General features: G+C 46.0%; 1 protein-coding gene across 2 annotated transcripts in view; it reads right to left on the bottom strand.

Moving 5' to 3' along the window:
- LOC116845230 (limbic system-associated membrane protein-like) overlaps window positions 1-10,111 on the bottom strand; it is a 184,981-nt gene extending 174,870 nt beyond the window's left edge. For both annotated transcript variants that reach the window (XM_032817668.1, XM_032817669.1), the window contains exon 1: window positions 9,025-10,111. The gene's annotated coding sequence lies outside the window, so the exon portion shown is untranslated. The remainder of the gene's footprint in view (window positions 1-9,024) is intronic.
- Window positions 10,112-22,141: the final 12,030 nt, after the last annotated feature.

Genomic DNA, 22,141 nt, shown 5'->3' with positions numbered 1-22,141 from the left:
AGAGAGAGAGAGAGAGAGAGAGAGAGAGAGAGAGAGAGAGAGAGAGAGAGGAATATAGCTCGGGTGAGAGAAGGAGAGAGATAGAGAGATAGAGGACATGGGGAATGCGATAAAGCTTGGGCGAGTGCGACAAGGTCGGCTAGCGGGCTCGAAGGCAGGGTTGTGTTCGGAGCACGAGAGGGTAAGACGCCGTAAAGAGACGACACGGAATGTGGCGCGCACCGTACTCGGCCGTGTTCAATGGCGAAATTATGCGAGCACGGTCGAAACGAGATTCGTCACGAAAGTTCCTCAGACTCCTGCCGCGCCGATGGCCGTACGGTTAGCAATTCAGTGGATGTTCCTGGCGGAAACTTAAGACGAGGATGTATCCGCGGCCGCTCCAACTTCCGCGATTAGCATATCTAACGATAATGACTTCTCGATTGACCTGTTTATCATTCATTATGAGTAACGAGATATATCCGGAGACAACGGGGGAGAGAAGTTGAGTCGAATAACTGAAATTTTTCGCCGCCAACACGAAATTTTGTCTACAAATTGGCACGGGAATATCTTGTATTCGTCAACGTTGCTCTCGACGTTTCACACTAAGCAATACATTGAACATCGACGAGGGTATCGGAAGAGATGGACACCTCAACACGAAATTCTTTATCACTCGTGATACTCACGCGTGAACATATGACCGTGATATTTCGATATTCCGATAAGAAGATACTTGAGCTGACCTTTTCTCTCTATCTCTCTTTTTCAGTTATGATTGATAGTGGCGACCAGTTCGAACCATTTGTCGCGTGAGCGGACAGGCTTATGCAAAAAGATAGATAGCATTTATTTTGCGCCCTGGGTCGAAGACCTCTCAAGCGCATTTATACAATTGCAAAACTAATATTCCGCAGGAGACAACGATCACAGTAATATAAACTTTGAAATATAAAATTTCATAATAATGAGAGAGAAAGTAAAAAGAAATTAAGGAAATATTTTATTAATTTATAGTTGTTAGATGAATATCAGGCGAACTCCCCATATATATGTTGCAGGAAAAAAGAGTGCGAGAAGTGACAAATCGGAGATTTTCATTTAAGATTTTTATAAGTCAGAAGCATTACTTGAAAACAAGATTAATCCTTCGCCATGCCGGTGGTCTCTGGGCGACTGCGCGTGAATAAATAAAGGAGAAATTAGCAGACGTGCGCTCGGCGGAAATAACAGAAAAAGTACACGTGGCTTAATGGCTAATTTGTTTCTATTAAGTAGTCGGTCCTACGTTTAAAGCTGGAATCGTGTGGAACCACTTTTTTACCATCTCCTCGCGGAAGGGGCGATAACGCGCGTAAGAATTACCGAACTCGGCGCGCGGGACGTAAATAAGACGGAGCTATGCAAATACATTCGAGCCGCACCGTTTTCACGCTTACGTAACTCCACGCGAGCGCGTTAATTTTCGTGCTGGTACCGTGGTACGGCGTCTTACATTAAACGTTACCAGCCTTATTTCAGTCGCAGGAAAAAAAATGAGGCAATGAGGGAGAGAGAGAGAGAGAGAGAGAGAGAGAGAGAGAGAGAGAGAGAGAGAGAGGGGGGGGAGAAGGAGAGGGAGACTATGAATTTACGCGTGCCGCGGTTGCGCGAAACTTCATGGGCGCAGCACGTATTCCTGACCGCAGTAAGAGTTACGAGTTCGACGTGAGGGAAGCCGCGTTCGCGAGAAATCGCGACGGTAAAAGACTGAAAGAACGCCTTGCGAGCTAAAATTGTTCGATAGGGAATTACGCGAATTCATCGAGTTTGTCATTCTTAACAAACGTCGGGTTCGTCATCCCTAACAAACGTCGCGACACGCGTCGGAGATTCTCCTCTCCTTCTGAACTCACTCGATTCGTACGTGCTCGTGAACGTGTACTCTCGCGAACGACAGTCGAGCACCACGGGCTTCTCTCTATTAGCGTAAAGTTTCCAATTTGCGAGCCACCGAGCGCAAAGCGTGTGTGCATGGCGAATGGAAGTCAACGGTTTTCTTTTTTAGATGCTCTCGATTCCCCGAGAGCGGCGAAACGTGGTGTGCGTATTCGCGCATATGTGAAAGTAAAATGCTTTTTTACACATCACGCACGAAAAAGTAGCTCTCATTACGCGGCTCGGATTATTTTTTTCGTTTATTGCGCATCGCTAGTGAAAAATTTCTCGCGACGTGAATTGCTTTCTTTTTTCCTACAAACTATAATAAACAAGCTAGGCATTTTGCGATTTTCCCCGTTCCTTTTCGGCGCGCTCAGCTTGCGTTCACCGTTGCGAGAGATAGCGTTTCGTGACGCTTCAGTTGCAGAAATAGCGACATTGGCGTTAACCAGTTGCAGCGATGCGAGTAACTCTGTTAGATTTTGGGAAATGCTACTGTCAGGGACGAATAATTAATATATTCACAATGTTGATTTGGGTTTGACGTATACGTGCCGTGTGTCATTCAATATTCACACGTTACCGTCGAGTTTGCATCTATAAGTTGTCACTTATGTCCGCATGCGCTGTTACTTCTGGGCCGAGGTGAAACCGACGGTGACTTGGAATCACATGTATAGGACGCGCATGTTAATCAAATAGAATCGAATGCTCGAACGGAACCGATCGAAAAGGCTCTTTGAGTGTCTCCGCTCGACGAGCTGCACTTAAGCACGTGGATACAATTAGGCCAAAGGATAGGGAGGGATAGAGAGGTCGAGAGAAAGAGGAGAAATAGAAACGTAAAAGAAGAAAAAGACGAGCGAGGGAGATGAAAACAGGCGAATTATAGAGACGATATTGCAATAATAACTGCAATGAAAAAGCTCGTAGTCGCGAATAAAATCATAACGAGCTTAACGCGCGACGGCAAGATTTTCCGGGCGATTTTCAGAATCCCATTCTCATTATCATTTAAACAAGATTACAAAGCTGGAATCACGTTGAAATTCATTTGTCGTTCCCTCGTTTTCCTGCCGGCGCATGCGGCTCTTGTATTCGTAAGCGAGCGAGCTAGCCAGCCAGCGAGTCGCAATACTGTCCTGTAACGCGCGGGACAACGCGGAGGAGGAAAGGCCGTTACCGCCACACGCTAGAATTCCGCTCGGTCCCGATGTCCGGGACAAACAGCGTGGAAAATGAATTTTTCTGTTACCTTACCCTTTTCCGTTTAGAGAACTCATTCCGTCCGCGATTCGTGCGGAATTGCTCGCAAATTAACATCCCGGAACGCGCAGGCATTATAATCGGACGTAAGGGAGGAGGGAGACGGACAGAGGGAGGGTGGGTGGACGAGCGCGCTGTCGCGGACACGCGGATGAACGGAGGTGGCGAATTTTCATGCACCCGCACGAATGAAATACAAACATCCGTGATGACACGCGAGGGCACTGGTTTACGCGAGCGCGCCGCCGCGAATACGCGTCCCGCGCGTTCTGTATTCGAAATTTCGTCGCAGACCTCGGCGATTTATACGTCGTGCGGATTCGAGTCGACGAGGTGGGAGGTCCCGCCGCGCGTTTGAAAAATTGTCCCGGGGAAATGCTCGTTAGCGTATACATAATTTACTTCTTCTTTCTTTTTATGGCGTTCAACTGTATTGTCTTTACGTTTCCGTCGAGGCGAGAAATTGCTCGCAATGATTAATTAAACTTGGCGCAACGCACGTCGCGATTTAATTGCTCCGTATTTGTGCGTTCTACGTAGTATTATTCTCTATATTTGTACTTCTTTCTCTTCCTTCTACACGGATCGTATAGTTTAGAAAATATTTATTGTAAAATAATATAGAAGTGAGAACGAATGGACGCGCGTGCACAGGGATACAATCCGGTTATTCGCTGATTGAACTTTCATAGAGACGTGCGCCAGGCTGTATTGTATTAAGAGAAAAGTGGTCGATGTTCCGCGGATCGCTTCGCGAGAAAGTAATTTCGAGAAGCCATTCCGTGTTACACGGTTGCCGTGAAACCGTGCAAGTTCCGGCGGAGCCAATTTTTCGCGCACAAGCAATGCAAAAATTTGTCGCCGGAACACGATCGATTGCAATATCACAAAGCGGTTACTTTCGAGCGAAAAATTTAACAATAGCACGTCCCGGTTGTACGTTTAAAAGGGTGCACCAATAACAAGATGGGCTATGTTTAAAATCGAGGTATGTTTCGCAATAAAAATAAAATAGAAATAAAAATAAAATGCGTAGAAAAAAGCGCTACATACGTTCGGAATAAATGTTCAGAATCCGCCAGAGAGTGCGAAATTGCGTCAGAATGCGCCGCAAAAACGGTCAATCTCGTGGTGATCTACTAACGTTTCCGCACCGATTAATGAGTAATCGCACGCGCGCGTGCGCGTCAAGTCCTGATGTTACCTATCCGAGTCTCAAATTACGGCGGAATTAAGCGTACAGTGAAGTGTTATTTTTTTTTCACGACTCCGAAGAGCGTCGCAATGAGCGTTGTATTACATGACAAGCGCGACATATTTTCGCTGGTCCGTTGTTGTCATCGTTTTGTCATTGATTTACGTGTATGCGGTATGAACAATTTTAATTTGCCTTTCAATTGAGACAGCGACAGTGATATCCATACACAATGACAGTGATAATTTTCCGAATAAACGTACATCGATGGCTTAACGTTTCGCGCAGAGGTTCAATTGTACGTAATTGCATCTATATTTGATTACTACCGTGTACCTATTTCACGCTGTCTGCCACGTGATACATGATTAATCCTGCTATGTATGAAATACGAGTAGTGTACACTGTTTATGATACGTGAGGGACGACGGGGGAGCGGATCTATCAAGTATTATATCATATTATATAGTTCGGACGCGGGTAAAGTTGTTTGCGGCATATATGATGTAATCTTCAATATTATTAAATTCATCGCGATTACGCACGCAATATATCGCATAATAATCAGGACGAACTGGTCTTCCCGCGATAAATGCAGCAGCGCGCCGTGTGCACCCGTCGACGTCGAATTGACGAGGACGAAGTGGAAGGCGTCGTTAAAAGCGCGACAGTAGAGCGTGTCAATGTGGATCGACGATAAATCAAGGCGATCGCTTTCGTCGAAGTCGCGCGATCACGGGTCATTTCCCGGATGTAGATGCTGGCAAATTCGTGTGAGCTCGAGGAATGTATCCACTGTAAAAAAGGGACTATAGGAACAACTAGAATCGAGTTAAACGAACTCAATTTCAGCCGAGTGGTTATGGCGAATCAGCCGCCGGAATCCTCTCAGCGAAACTTTCCTGTTCTTTTATTCGCTGCTTCGTGTAAAACAAACTCCAAATTCAGTTCAATTAGGCGGCCATGAAGTTGACCCGACACATCATCGCTCATATTTATCGTTTCATTTGCTTAACCATCCGTCAGAAGTAGAATTACTCGTTTTATGCAGTTAGATCAATCACTTGGTAGTTGAATTAGCGTCCATATCGTACAGACAACTACGTTCAATTTTACGTTAACTTTATACAGTGAACTAAATTGCATAGTTGAAAATTCCTGCGTTAGATCGCTAATCCGATTCGATTTTCATTTAATCTGATTCAGTTCGTGCAAATTTTTATTCACGGAAGAAGAAAATTTGTTTGGGTTAATCAAATGTCTGGTGAAAAATATGAAATAAATAATAAAAAATTCCGGTTGAAAGTGCCGGTATGCTCGAGTCAACAAGTTTTTTGGTTGGACGGAACTGTTCAACTTGAAGCGATTGCGAGTTCCGCTTAACCAGAAATAATATTTGGTTGACCAGAATCTTGTCAACTTGAACACGGGATTCCGATAATTTTAGCCGTAATTCTGGTTCGTTCACATTTCATCAGACATTTGATTGATCGAACCAAACTTTTTCTTCCGTGTATGACCTCTTTTAACTGACTCTTTTGCAACGACTTTTTGCGCGGACCCTCGGTTTTTGCGCGTAATGCATGCAAGATGTCGGAAGCGCGAGGAATCGACCGTCGTCGGATGTAGTCGGACAGGACATCCGGGAAACAATCGTAATACCTCCGTCGCTGTCGAGTATGACGTGTGCGCGGAAAGTCGATAATTAGCTGCGCGGACGATCGACAATCGGCGTGTGGAATACGCGCGCATTTAAATGTCGTGTGACAGGACGCGCGGCGATGTATTGCGCGAAGGGGACGGATCAGAGAAACGATTTGAGGTACGGGCATCGATCGACCGCGATACATATACACGTGACGCCGGGGTTATGTCGCCCTTGTTCGGCGGGCTTCGATCCCGTTGATCCGCAGGTCGAAAAGCTCATAAGCTTACCGGCTATCCACGGTCGAACTCTCGGGGGTTACACACGGTCAGTGTGTGGGTCACGGGGATCGTCGGACAAGCGGATAAGCGCGCCCACGCTCGCGCGGGATGCTGAATGGTTCCCCGTTTCCGCCGAATCGTCTAATCGCACGTATCTATCTCACGCGGATTAAACGGCGAAACGCTCAGACGGAGAGAAGTTGACATTGTGTTGACGCGTCTGCTGCACGACGGGCTGGCTGCGAAAAGGACATAACGCCCTCGTTCTGAAGAAAACGCGAAGAGCGCAATTAGCACCGCGATGATAATTAACGAGCGAGTAGAGCGATGCTTGAGTCGAATGACAGGCGGATGTGAATTGTCAAGTACACCTTGACTCTGACCTATTTGATTCGCATCGCGAAATTCTAATTGCGATTTTCTCGAGACGCCGCGTGCAATGCGAAAATTAAGTGTCAAAAATGTGTAGGCAGGCACGAATAGACGTGCGCGAAAAATGCATACATCTGCAAACGGAATCCCGACTCGTGGAGTGTTTTCTTACCGTGAGAATAGAATCTGTCCCGAATTCTGCGGCGAATTCTAACTCGTCCGAAGTTGGCTCCATTCGCGAATTACTACTCGCAACGAGTAACAATCCGGTCCGGAATTTGCTTTAAATAAACGGATTGTGCCGGCGTGAATCATCGCGAAAGCCCCTGAAGCTAGAGACTCCTGGACGTTGTAAAATTTTCGCGATTAATTTAACCGGAATCGTCGAATTACGTGAACAATCCGGCTTTCGGATATTGCGGCGTGTTCACGGCGCGCAGACGGAAGTGTCGAAAATATTAGACACTTGGGAGTGAAACAACGTGGAACGACAAGGTCTAGCCCCGCGGTCAATCACTCACGAAGGCTTCAGCCTGGTTTTAGACATTGATGAATCCTCGTTCGCTAAAAGGCGCACATACACGACTAGCTGGCGCGCGCGTACGGAAATGACTGCGTGTCGTATACATGTAGACATACACACGGGCCGGAAAGCACAAGAGGGCTATACACAGGACGGTATGATTAATCATCCAATCTTTTGACAAAGAGCGAAAAGCTCAGCGGATTTTCACAGCGGCGGTGTCCGCTCCGGCCACCGTGAAAAACTGCTGGAAATCGGCTGATAGAACGCTCGGCTGCGACGGTCTCAATTTTGCTTATGATTCGAAATTACTCGGCCGCGCTATATCCCAGAGAAATTGTATCGCACTCGGCGAGAGAGCGAGATGTCGCGTTGGTAAAAGCGTCGATAACCGAGGAACAGATACATCATTTCGTCGAATGCGTTTTAAAGAAATTAAATTAATTGAGAGAGGGAGAGGCGGGGGAAAGGGAGAGGAGGATAGACAGATAGGTAGAGCCAATTGAGCAAGATTAAATTAGATTGAAGGATGATCGCGTTTGCTCGACCGAATTCGCGCGCTAATACCCGACACTCGAGATCTCGAGGTGATCTAAAGGACGAGGCGTTTAACAGGCGGAAATCGGCAATCGGGGACAAAGTCGGCGATCGAGTTCAAGTTCCTCTATCAGTCTTGGTTGTCTGACCTAGACGTTGCAGCCGACTCGTACACAACTGTCCCGCACACGCGCACGAGAATGATCCTCTCGCGACAGTCCGACGGGAAACTTGAATAGCGTTTGACTTTTAAAACTCAGGCGTCTACATTCGCATTCTCGTTCCTTTCTTCTTTTGTTCGTTCGTCTGTCTGTCCGTCAGGCCGCTAAAATCGAGCAAGTTGAAAGTGTCGCGAGAACGAATCTGTCTAGCTGCTTAAAAGCTCGTTCAAGTTTCCGCCCTCAATATCCGCGCGCATTCGTTCGCGCTTACCTGGTCGGCTGGAATGGTCGGCGCGATCATACAATTGATGGCTCGTAATCGTTCGTCCGTGTCACCGAAGATTCCCTGCCGCTCGAAAACGCCACTTTTCCGTTATCCCATCACGCAACCCCGACCTCTTTCGCGAGTAATGGATTTAGACTTATGTATGAACCCGAAAGAGGCGCGTGTGTGGGTGTTGTGTGTATCTGCGCACCGCCCGAAATTTAAATTTATTCGGACGTACTTTTTTCCGCGGAATCACGGCTGGTGAATGGATGTAGGATATCGATGTGCCTTGCGCTTTGACCCAGTTCATTGTAGCTGCTGCATCTAAAAAGATGCCGGAGCAATGCATGGAATTCGAACGCAGCCCTTTTGTCGCATATTAGAAACAATGACGCGTTTTCTTGTGCGTTTTGAAGGACGCGATCGTATTTTCCTACGTTACATCAGTTCATAACAAAATTGTTTACAACAGCGTAAATATACACACGTGGATACGCAAATTGGCTCACGGCTATTGGACGTATTTTGATGAGACTCTTCGCGCACGGAAAAACGCTCGGATCTCCCTATTCCGCAGCTGCATGTGTATATTTCATCATATTATATACGTATATTTCATCGATGTTTGCGTAGAGCTGGTTACGGGGCTGCAAGATTCTTGTCGTTTTACATGACACGTTAAAGAATTTGCGAGATATCTGATGGTCGTTCACACGCGATGACGAGCGATTTTTCTTCAGCGACGAAACGAGGGGAACGCGTGAAGAATTCGAGCGATGTCTAATTGATTCCTCGGTCATCGGACGAGAGGCGTTGACGCTCATAGTCGAGCGACTAAAAATCATGCATACAAAATACATGACCTATTTACCTTTGATAGATGGTTCCGAGGTGCCGAGAATCGTCGAGCCACTCCTCGAATTCACTTGGTTCAATCCGGATTTGTGCAACCGGAGCTGTGACACGAGTGTTGCCTATTTTTCTCCTCCCCTCAGTAACGTGGTTTCATGTCTTCCTTCGCGCAGAAAACTCTTTAAACGGGATCACGCGCGTCGATCACTCAGTTACGTTCGTTTTTCCCTTTCCTGCGAGAGACATCTTAGCTGTCGAGACTTCCTGCCGCCTCTGCGACAACCGTCCGTGGTTGGCGATTTAAATTGGCCTCGAGTCGAGACGACAACTTGCGATCTTCTTCTCGTGCGAACAGTGCTCCTCCTTTGCGAGAACGCGGCTTCTCACCCTCGGGGCACGATCGAGATCGCGATCGAGTTTCGCTTGTGAGGCCTCGCTGAAGAATGTCATTCGAGCGTGCAAATATGTAGAGACATTGCACGGGGGTCACACCAACGCGAAGTCAGTTTGACGGTGGCACGTTGTCCATTGTTACGCACAGAGCTGAGAAATCGGCATAATCCCTCGACACATGTCGCACGTTCCTCACACGACTCGCGTTCTCGTTAAACACACCCTGTCACGCGCGAGTCCGCCGAAGAATATCCCTCGCCAGAGTCTTCCGTGTATTTTCTCTGTTATAAATATCTCATCTCGATAGGATCATTCGATGCGTTGCGTCCTCAATTGACAGACAGAAGAGAGATAAAGGAGGACAGTCAGGGAAGAACACAAGAGACAGAAAGAAAGAGAGTTAGACAGTGAAACAGACTAAGAGATTTAGAACGATGGCACCATTCGTGTTTCGACAAAAACAACAGTCGTTGATTTTTTGATAGAGAGACACGTGCACGTAACAACGCGCGCGCTACCTGTCTTCTCACAAAGCCGGAAGCTTTTCTCCAGCTTTCCGACGCGTCAGCCGCGCCGCGTGATCCGCACCATCCGCGAAAGAGGGAGGAAAGTGGCGAAGCGGAGCAGAGCAGAGAGAGAGGAGAGAGAGAGAGCGATCGCTCTTGTGCAGCGACGAAAATACCACGATCTCACTCGTGTGGTGCAACGCTCTTCGCAAGGGGCGCGGCGTAACTGAGCTCGGCAAACCAACCCTCGTCCTCTGTCTCTGTCGGTGCCTCCCTCTCTCCGCCAACCTCGCTCTATCGCTTCTCTCCCTCACCCCGTACGGCTACGTTTTCCAACTCTCACGCAGTCTCCGTGCTTTCCTCCGTTCCTCTTCTACCACACAATCCTTCCTCTCTCGCGCACGGCGTTTCAGCCACCCCCTCACTCTCATCCTCAACCCTTCCGCCCGTCCGTCGTCAGTGAGCTCTTTTCTTCTTCGTCCTCCTGCTCGATCTCGCGTCGCGACACGTAAGTTCCTTCTTTCTCGCGATGCAGCCTCTTATAATTCCGATCTTTCTCTTCAACCCTAACTCTCGCCGTTGAATCATACGGAGGCGGAAGAGGACAGCAGCACTGGCATATTTTCTGTGACCCGTGTGTCTCGCTTGCCCGACGCATCGATCTATTCTGTGGTGTCTCTCTCTCTCTCTCTCTCTCTCTTTCTCTCTCTCGCGCGCATCACCGCGAACTCATTTATTCCTTTATTCCGTGAACTTTTCTCTTTCCTTTTTCACCTAACTTTAGCAAAGATAAAAATCATTGCTAACGCAATTGGTCGCTCTAGCGACGGTGATAACTCTCGGAATCCCAATGGAGAATCAACCTTGCTTCTTCTAGCGAAGCGCGTAATAAGAGAAGGTCAAGGGACGAAGAGGCCTTGGCTCTGGGGATATAGCATCGGGGATTAATCTAACAACCGGTTGACCATCGTTCCGTATTCGCACAAGATATCCGGATTGATTGGACCGTGCTTTCGTTTGATGCGAATTCTCCATGAGAATGAATCGCGAGCGATAGATGCATAACACGGCTGTTTAAATACGCGTCAGAGTCTCGATTGCGTTACGTTCTCGTATAGAACATATTGCGTTTCAGCTATAAGCGTAATTAGAGAAATAAATAATTGACCAATTCTTCCTTGCACGACTATGTAGAAATAATTAGACAATTTTTTATCATAAAACGGTGTCTGCATAAAATTTGCTCCATCTTTGAGAATGCTCGTGGCAAGGTCGTGTCAAAAAATTTGATATCTTAAATATCTTCCGCTATATTTCACGTTGACTGTCAGCACGTGATGCGAATCGACGTGATTTGCCAAATTCAGTTATCAACCATCGACGTGTATCGGTACGATTGCGAAGCAAGATATACATCCCGCTATGTGTATCTCGCTCAACTTTCGACAGACCGCGGGCGAGCCAATTAAAAGTTTTGAAATATCACACGGTGGCCAACATATAAAAGTAATTCGGTAGATTTATTTGACAAGGTTTCGATTGATGCTCACCCAGGCGCAAGGATCATTGGATCCGCATCAGGCGTGTATCAACATTAATGCCAACTTCCAATTGCATTTCTGAAATGATGATTATATATATGAAACGGCGACTACCGCACGCAGCGCAATATAATAGCACATAACGACAGGTAGGGAAGGGAGGAGAGAGAGAAAGAGAGAGAGAGAGGATGCGTGTGTCAACATAATAATATATTGGCTATCTATGCGAGAATCATCATTTATTTGTATCGACAAGCGTACATTGCGAATATTCTATGCCGCGCGTACAGATACGATTTTGGGAATTAGCTGCGCGCGAACGTAGGATTGATCTTTGTCTACGTATGCGAAACGGATACAGACGAAATGTAATTTCATATACGGCAAACAAACTTCCACTGCGACTATTACTGTTTTAATGGTGGAACTCATGTATTAATTACGAATATAATATAATATAGCAAATGAGGCTAAATTAGATTTGATATTAATTCTGACGCGTGAAATGACCCCCGCCCCTCCCTCATATTACTTACAATCGCAATTATCCACAAGGATAACAACGTTATCCATATAACGCCCGGCGCAATCTCTCTCAATAAAATACGGAATATTTGAAAAATTTAACGAAATTATTTTATATATCGTGAATATTACCGCGCGAGAGCAGCGGAATCGTGTTACCTAGCCCGAAATTCATTTCCAGTTTTCAATCGCGTTTACGCGAAGCTGTTAAACAGCTTCACCTAAATTTGCGAATTAACATAAAGTGACAATTACATATGAAAGATAAAACTATATAATAATGATACGCCAATTGTTTTATAATCATCTGCGCTTCGCTACAGACACGTCAGCGCGATTCAACCGAGTAATGATCGTATTGGCATCACCTCTCTCTCTCTCTCTCTCCTCTCTCTCTCTCTCTCTCTCTCTCTCTCTCTCTCTCTCTCTCTCTCGCATGTCTTTGTCTCCGCGCGATTTGATGTACACATACAAGGTGTTGCATCTGGCAGAAAAGATACATGTCTCAGTTCGTGAAAACCTCTGCCGGTTCCGATAGTAAAATTTCAAATTTCACTACCCCGCAATAGGGAGCATCTACATAAATATTTTATGTTTCTTACGGAAATATTGGCAACGCGTGAGTGATATCGGAAAACGCGCGCGAGCGAGGAAGCGAACGAGCGATTGCCTCTTAATAATTTCTCACATCCAGTGAACTTTTAAATAAAAAAAGCAATGTATTAATCGCGTCGGTAGCGTCGGGGCGCGGTCTTGTTAACATTAAATATCCGGCATATGAATCGTTCATTCCGTAAGCTGTACGACATCGTGTTTTAAAATTCGTCGTGAATTATTACGTGCATCTGTGTCTCGCAAAATCGAATACACGCGGTGAGAAATCTTTCGCGCTACGTCAGTTTCCATGCGAGGAGAGAGACAAACGTCACCGGTCCGATACGACGTTATATTTAGCAGCTTTGAAAATTGGATTGCGCGAGACGAAGTGGAGGGAGGGGGGAGGAGGAGGAGGAGGAAGGAGCTAAAGGCGATGGGAAGACAGTTGGTCCATCGAGAATACACGTTGCTTTCTCCTCCTTTCCGATTTTCCATCGACACGTGCATCAGGGTACGTGTCAATAAGAGTTCGGCTCTCGAGCCGAAGTCCGTGATCTTCCATCGTGAAAGACATTCAACGTGTTCGGGATGGCAACAACCAACCGATTTCACTTCGCGAAATATTGTAACAACCCATTCTAGTTGGAACCGTAACGTTTAACCGTTCGCGCGTTTGCCTGACAGGTTGTTACGTTTGTTTGGTTGCCGAAAGTTTCCCTTTTATTTCACTGCTGCTTTGGTATCGATGGAGTGTAAGTTTTAATTCCTTGTGGAATACAGACATTCTAATGCACCGCGGAGAAACGATTAAAGAGCCACGCCAAGCGAATAATTCCGTTGCAGTTCGTAAACGAAATGGTATAAATTAATTAGTCGAGGTGCAAATACGTATAGGAAACATACAGATTAAACACTGAAAAGGTATTTAATGCTTAAAGTAGCAATACAGACACCCAAGAGAAATAATCCTCTAATTATTTTAACAATTAAGGTGGTAAAAAAATAACGTAATGTAAAATCAAGTATAATAATTGAAATTAAAGTGTGTGTGTGCGTGCGCGTGCGCGTTGTGTGCGCGTATGTGTGTGCGTATGTGTGTGCGTGTGCGTGCGTGTGTGTGTGTGTGTAAAGTAGAAACTGACACATAAATACGAACCAACCATTTTTATCTCGCAATTAAATTTTATTAACTGTATAAATAGATAAAATGCGAATTTTGATGTCTTTTAGTCGACCATATTTGCATATTAATACCGTGGAAGTTATGTATAATTAAATAGCAATATAATTAAACGTTACAAATATCACCTCTCTCAACGGATACGTGGCATTTGTTTTATTTACGAATTTTAACAGTATATAAATGTCAACGTATTATCTTTGTTGAAAAATTTCTGTCTTTACTCGGAAAATAATTCAATTATAACCGAATACAATCAATTTGCAATACACATATTGAAAGTATAATCAGCAAATGAATTTATCTGTATTTATTGTATCTCAACGGGAGGAACGTCGAAGCGAAATTAGAAGTTTAGCGAGCCACGTTACAAATTAATTGACTTAACGTTAATTGCCAACTGTCGAGTTGGACGCGCGTCATTAGTCATTTTGGAAGACGATTAACGTCGCCACGACGATTTTCTTCTCATTCGATATCGTCATCCGCCAAAAGAACGTTCTCATGGGGCGGACATTGTTCTGCACGTAATAAATGTTTTTTTTTTTCGTTATTTCTTTTCCGCTCGTTTGTGAAGTTTAATCGCTAACCGCTGGGTCTCATCGTCCGCAGTCGGAATCGATTGCACTTAATGCGATTTATAAGAAGAAGAAGTATACCCCGTCGAGTCTTCACCAGCAATTTGCGTCAAGTATGACATTCTTTACGCTCGTGTAACCTAGATAGAGAGAGAAAGAGGGAAAAACTTTTCGAGCCAACTCCATCTATTTTCCTTGTCGTTGCCGCCGATATATCCTTTCTCTCTTTTTGCAGAATACCACGTGTGCATTCCACCGCGTTGTCTACACGCGACACGTCCACCGCGATCGTCGTTACGTGAAAATACGAATTTAACCACCCTTAAGGAACATTACGCATGACAAATCGTTATTTTCCCGCCGAACCCACTTTTACCTCTGTCTTTCACGGTTCTCGCGTCTTTTTCTTAACAGGTCATAACTACTTTTGCAGCAACCCCTCCCTTACATTATTACGGGGTCTTTAATGGCCGGGTAGGAACGCATTAAGCGAATACTTCTAATGACTACACGTCAGCCACTAACGACAGAGAAGTGGGTTTAGGTCTCCCTTCATCTTTTAGCTCTGAGGTCGTTTTGATAAAAGCTGCGAGTGAGGAGAAACCGAATGAAGCTTTCCTCGACGTAAATTGTCGCGCGGGAACGCAATAATCGAAATGACGTTGATGTTTCTCTCCGTCGAGTCACGAAAATCGAGAGTCACAAGTCCGTATCCTTAATCGTGGCTTAAAGCGACATATACAGACTCTGTTAATTAAACGTAGTATTCGCTACTGTCGAGAGTAACGACGCGCCATTGTTCCAAAGCTCGATGTACATTCGGGCAAACACGTGGGGCGAGTACGAGGAAACACCGAGCTCAGGCTCAACGGGAGCCGTATTTAATCGTTCCGCGGATATTATCTTTCTCCGACGGAGAAGGGTTATGAGAATCAATTTGGATCGAGAAAAAGAAAATTGCGCGTTAACGCTGAGTATCTTTCGCGCTCGATGACACGATCACTCTCCACGTTCCGACCGGCACTTGTTTTATTCAAGGAGTGCGAGCGCTGCAGCGAAAGCGTCAATTGACATTTCACTGGGCGGAATTAAACTGCTTCCTACAACGGGATTTCGCCGGCACAGGGGCGCCCTTCGTAGAGAGCGATTTCCATGAATTAGCTGTTTAATCGTTCGAATCGGAAAATAGGAGAGCCGTTTCAGGTACACGAATCCGCGTATTCGCGAGAATCCAACGCGGGACAATTCTCTCTGCCTCCCCCGCGATCTCATGACAAAAGAGCCGGGGTACAACTTACCGGGCATTTATCAAGCTTCCGAAGAGTTCGTTCCTTGTGTACGCCGTACCTTCTGTCCGTTTCATTCGAAAGGGCACGCGCGCCGGCAAACAGGATCCGTCATTCGAATTTTGCTTTCGCTCCGTAACGTAGATACACCGCTCCGAAAGCGCGTTATTTGTAGCCAGATCGTTTTTCTGTGCCATCCTCGCATCTGTTCTCGTGCGATATTCTCGCCTCGTCCTCTCTTTATTAATTAAGCGCGGCACAACGCCGGCAGTTGTCGCATACAATAACAACGCGATTGTGAGTTTTCGAGAAGTCGGGTCAAAGTCGAGAAATAAGCAGGTGGCAGTGAGTCGACGTGTCGTGGCCAGTTCGCGGATCTATATTTTGAAATCTTTTGCGTATGGAGGGATATCGTAAAAGAGCGCGTCGCTTGATTTATGTCCGACTAAATCTTGTATTCACGTTGAATTGCACACCCGTGCTCGCTCGCCCATCCGCCCGCCAAGCTCGGCCAGCCAAGCTCGGCGCACGCCGAGGTTGTGTGCGTGTGTAAAATAGAAGGAATCTGTAACTGTGATAAGAGAAATTGCCTCTGGCAAACACTACGACAGCGTTTGCTTCGCTCGTCTCTATTATTTGAGATAATTCAAGTGCACAAAGTACGCCCTCCCCCTCTCTTTCTCTCTCACCCATTTCTGCATTTGTTTGCAGCCTGTTTTGCAAGTGAGACGTAGGCACCCTTATTATTATTTGTCTACGCGCGAATGGCGTTTAGCATATGTAATGTCTGGCGGAAGGCAATTCGTCCGAGCACGACGGCGCATAATATCGCGTTAGGCTGGCCTGTAATCCTGCACGTTGAATAATCACGTTGCGCATAACGAACTTTTTACTTAATTTAACTTCAACGTCGGGACTCGAAAAAGATTTCTGCTCTCCTTTCGAGAAGCCCGGGTAACTTTATAACTCCTCCCCACCACGGCGCGGAATGCCATTCGGAAACGACGGAAGATCCGGAAAACTTCGCCCGTGTCTTAAGGAAGGATTTCGTGCGGACTGCTAACGTCAGGGATATTGAGGTGTATAAATAAAAATAGCACGACCCCTTTGCACCCGCGCGTTCCCATTTACTCCCGCGCTTATGTATTCCAAGCGCGCGGAATTATCTCGCGCGTCGATTCTCACGGAAACCGATGCGAACTGATTGCCGACATTTCGCACCAATATTTACGCGCGGCGAATGCGCTGCAATAACGCATTAGCAATGGCCACGATCAAACGGTAACTCTCACATTTTCATATATACGCGGATTGTAATAGAATACAATCTATCCAAAACTTTAACCCTACTTTCGATTTGAACTTTCCAACATCTGTACAGTCTGAAATATCGGTGTATAATCAATACTCATGAAAACTGAAGTCTTATTTAGCGCCTCTAAATTATAGAAAATACACAAAATGCTATTCAAAAGCAAAGTTCCAAAAAGTGGATCTCTCGACAAAACTATAGGTTCAATAGCATCAAAAGAAGTTGATACAGGCTTCAGAATATCAAAGTAGGCATTAAATAGAATATTGGGGTCGAATAAAAATTTCGATTTGTGTATTTCATTAGCTCTAGCATAAACCCTCTAATAACAACAATCCAATACTATTGGAGAATGAAGGTGCACAGATAAAGATATCCGATTATCAATACTTCTTCGACAATGCGCCTTCGAGTTAGCAAGGGCGTCCCGTACGCGAAGTCGCGAATGTGGTCAGCGATTGCAATAAATCCGCGACAAATGCAGTCTTGATACTCGCGGCCGCGAATGTGTCGCGCGGCGGTCGGTTGCATCCTGACGTATCGTGAATTCGTCGGAAAGCTGCTCTCACACCGCTCTCACAGTCACTAACGACATTTCGACGACATCGCAACAGCAGCGCTCTCCTTCGCATCCCCTGGGGTTTTATTCGCTTAGATTTATCGGCGCGATATTAGACCGTGCTAAAATGGTTTATTCGGCTAATGTCGTATTTGCTGACGCCCGCGCAACGAAATATGTCGCGCGCACTTATATTCCACTCGATACTCGGCGTCAGCTGAACGTAGACGATAAGAAGATTAACACATCTGCTTATGTCGCGCCGACGGATATATCTCGGCGGAACTTTGTTTCACCAGTTTTCGATGTGAGACAAATTTGACGCAAAGCGGATTATCATTCGTTAATGCGCGACATTGTCCGTACTAAGGAGTGTCAGCTGTTCGTCTCAGCCGCGAATAATTATCCCCGAATAAGGCAAACTGTGCCGAATTTAAGCGCGTTTTCCTCTAATACGTGATTATTGTGAATTAATTCTGTCGCCGAGAATTGCCGTTCGGCGAACGACAGTCTCGTCTTCACGATCGCCTTTACGACGATCAAGAGAAAATTGAGAGCAACTCGCGATAAAGTGGGAATATTTCTTAGTTTAGAGAGTGAATTTTTATATAGACGAATACTATATTCGCTTCGTAAATATTATTATCAGCATTATTCACGTTGACTAAAGTGGTAATTTACAGGCCGCGCATTCCGCGAGATAGCGCGCTTTATTTATTAGATAACGTGTTAATAAATCACCGACGTCCACTGTCAGCCATTTTCGATGAGCGATTAAAAAAAGAAATATATCTAAAGCAGGTGATAAAATACCTAACTTTTTCACTTTGAAGCCAACAAACGGGGGAATGCGCGCGGGAATAAAAATTTTTCGCAAAATTCACCCGAAATAAGGGGTATTTCACAATATTTCTTTTTTCTTTTAATTTTCCTTTTTTTCCTTCGTCACGACGAGTTGCTGCCGCGTAGGCGGACAGATAATTGAATGCGATAGGTTTTTATCTCCGGTAGCATCCCCGTGGCGAGTTTAAATTGTCCAACTTATATTTACTCGACCCACAATTACGCTGTCTGTCCGTGACAGAAAGCTGGCACGGGCCTGGCTATATCTGCGAGAGACTTCGCGCTATCGCTCCTTCGCCTAATTAAAGAAACTGTCAAAAAATGGGCGCAAGTCCAAGTATAATGCGACCGCCAGTAGTTATCCAATAACACGGATTGGCCCGCGAGAGGAGCGGAAGGAAAAAACGCTGAATTAAACTCAGCTCATTACGACGGCGTATCTCTTACGAGAGAACGAGAGCGAAAGAGAGGGCTGTAGCTTATCTGCTTGAAATTTACTGCCGACGTAGCAACTCGTCGTTGTCGTCGTCGTCGTCTCCTCATTCAATGTTCGCCCTCGTACACGAGTAAATTCGTAATGATCCTGCTCATGACGCGTCTTCGTCGTCGACGTCGTCTGCATCGCTGCCGTATAAGCACGCGCACACATATATTCGTCCGCGTTTGTATCTCCGTTGAATTTTACGCGCACACACAAGATCGTAAGGTGCGCGAAAACGAAGTACCAGCCGTACGAGAACTGTCCTCGATTTCGTCCCTCGTTCGCGGACAACCCCAACTCGAGTACTGCGGAGACTCGTTGAATTTCTGAGCGTTTCACCACGGGTTGACACGCTGGAGGTAACACACCCGGACAGCCTGCTACAGTCCGTCTTATTGAACTATCTGGCTGTTTCCCTTCGGCTCTTTACGAATCCTTTCCGGCTGTTGTCCGCCACCTGGCCGTAACCATCGAAGTTACCTTGATACATGCTACGAACGACAGTAATAGGGAGTGGAAGGTTGCGGGAAAAAAATGCAGCATCGTTTCTGAGAGGCGCGATCGATACGCACCTTTCTTCGGCCGACTTTGCTCGGCCCGGCGAATAATCATTATATGCTCCAAGATAGAAATGCGAGCGACATCTCGACGTCAATTCGCCGGGTCGAAACGAATTGTCAATGAGACGTTTCGCGACGAATGGGGAAATACGGCGGGGGCATTGTGCTTCGATTTCAATTCCTCTCGCGAGCGCGTGATGCATAGAGAGCTGTGCACATACACCGTCGTCGAGTGTTTCGATTTAAACCGTGTTTAGCAACCGCGAAAAATTGCTTTCCGCTTTGGCGATTCGTTCGCGCGACAACCTCCATTTGAAAGCGGGAAAAAAGAGGGAGAGAGGAAAGAAAGAGACACGCGAGTTGTTACACGATTTTTCCTGCCTGTTACTACATATTATGCACTGCGACACGCCATATCGGTATTGACTCAACTTTATGCCACATCGTTTCTTTGGAGAATGAGAAGGACACACATACACATACACACGTGCACGACGAAAGAATACGGTAAATGTTTCCGTAGTAATGCAGTGTATTTAAATTGCTTCGGTCTGCCGGGCTGTTTGCAACCCCTTTCCGATGTTCGAGCTTATCCATTTCGCTCCTGCTTGTTACGCCTCGCTTTATCTTACGATCTGGTATGATAGTTTTCGAACCTGATGTGATTGGACACGGATGAAGTACAATCCCGTCAGCGCGGTGGAGTGGCCGGACGACCTCTCAACAAGATCTGTTCAAGGAACAAAGCTACGCGAGAGAGGACGTTGTACCGAGTGATCCAATTTCCAATTCCATTAGAAGGTAAGCAACGCGGGGGTGAAGCTCTATGCGCGCGCACACGTACACACACACACACACACACACATACCAGGTAACTTCGATTGCATTCTACGGGCAGGTAGGCAGGTAGACGTTGTAAAGAGCATCGGGTTGAAATATCAGATACGTGAACGCGAGAGACGTTATTCGCCATGGGCGTGTCATCGCTCGCGCGGCGAATCGCGCGATCAAACGGTGACGCAACAACATTGTTCGACGCGACGACGTCGGTTTTTCCGACCAAACGTCCGTTATGCGCGATCAGTTTTGTATATTCGACGGGGGATGGGATGCGTTCACGAGGCCGTGTAAACTCGGCGCGCTATTTCGGCTCGTTTTACAGGCAAAAATGTTAATTATGGTATCTCGATTGTGCATCGGGAAAAGCGAATGAAATTGTTCGATGCTCTCGTACCGTGCGATCCGCGTTTCGCGTGTGTATATAAAAAAAGAAATTCGATAAATTTTATGAAGCGCGCGCGAATTTTTCATCCTCCAAATACGGAAGAACCGCACGAAGTTACGTCGTGTGCTTGTCTCTCTGTGAAACGGGAGCGGGCGAGAGATTCACCCGCTCGTTACGACGCGAATCGAATGAGGTGGACGAACGACACTTCGATAAGATCTGTCGGAGGCGGCTCAGCGGGATGCGAAAGAGCATTGTGCGAGCGAGTGATCCAATTTCCAATCCCATTGCGGGATAAACAAGGTATGAAGCCACGCGATACCAATAACACGGATCGTATACTCCTTTGCGCGCTTTCGCGTAACTTCTTACGACGTTATGGATAGCTGGCCTGGGATATTGCTTGCTATTTTCCGAACGGCGTCCGCTTTGACGGCGCAAAAGAAAAAAATAAAAGGAAAGAAAGAAATTTTGTGCCCGCGCGGATTGTTTAGGAGCGTAGGAGTCTCGTTAATTGCACCGAGGATAATGAGTCAATTATACGGCGCTGATGACGAGGACCAAGACGAAGATTGTTCGGCTTCCCCATCAGAGCTTTCCGCGACGGCGGCTCCCCGTCGAGTATTTCTTTTTTTTTTATTTTTTTTTTTAATAGCCTATTTTATCGAGAGTTTATAATCGACGTTACGTTACTCGTTGTAATAAAGTTGGGAGACTGCATTCGGTCGTATTGGCACGGTCGAGCCTTTGTAGCTCGGCGGAGAGAAAAGAAATAAACCCCGAATTTTTGTCCGCAGAAATCATATTGATAACATTAGTTTCGTAGATTTCGTTCGCGAAGTCAAGCTTCGTTCGTGCTCACTCGACCGCCTGTGCGCCGTGTTCCGCAACGTTTGACACAACGAAGCTAATTCGCGTACGTAGCCCGCTGCTAATAAACGCTGTACAACGCACATAAATGGCGAAACGTTCTTTTTCATAAAACCCTCGAAATTGGCGCATTCCAATGCGCCGGCTATCTCGCAACGCACACGCGTTAATAACTTGCATAAATAAACGCGCGTAATAGATTCGCGGTCGTTGGAGCCGGAAATTAAATGTATACTTTTCGGCGAATTACGTTCTTCCAAAACGGATTGAATTTCGTTTGGCAATCATAGCACCAATAACATCGGAAATCATATTTGGCATATCCGATTTGATTAAAGTGCGATATTGTGAGGGAGGCAGTGCGCGATGCGTTTGATGAAACTGTAATATACATTTGTTAATTCGCTCGTTTATTGAAAAAGAGAGGGAAAGAGACTGGGGCAACAATTTCGCATCGTCAAACTCTGCAAACTAAAATTAATTCGGTGGCAAAGCGCATGAAAATGTCCAAGCGCACTTCTTCGTCCGTAATGCAACAATCACATTACGGAGGGCCGATTGTTCCTCGCGTGCTCCACTTGTGTCTGGTTGAATTTGACTATCAAATCGCGATATCATTGTGGATCATACGCTCCGCATAAAAATTTCTCAAGATTTTCCCTGATGCAACATAGATTCCA

This window comes from Odontomachus brunneus, unplaced genomic scaffold, assembly GCF_010583005.1.
Source record: "Odontomachus brunneus isolate Ranch 3 - 2012 unplaced genomic scaffold, Obru_v1 Obru_scaffold_050, whole genome shotgun sequence".
NCBI classification, from domain to species: domain Eukaryota; kingdom Metazoa; phylum Arthropoda; class Insecta; order Hymenoptera; family Formicidae; genus Odontomachus; species Odontomachus brunneus.
The sequence above is the reverse complement of the archived record's forward strand: the minus strand, read 5'-3'. Positions and strand labels throughout refer to the sequence as shown.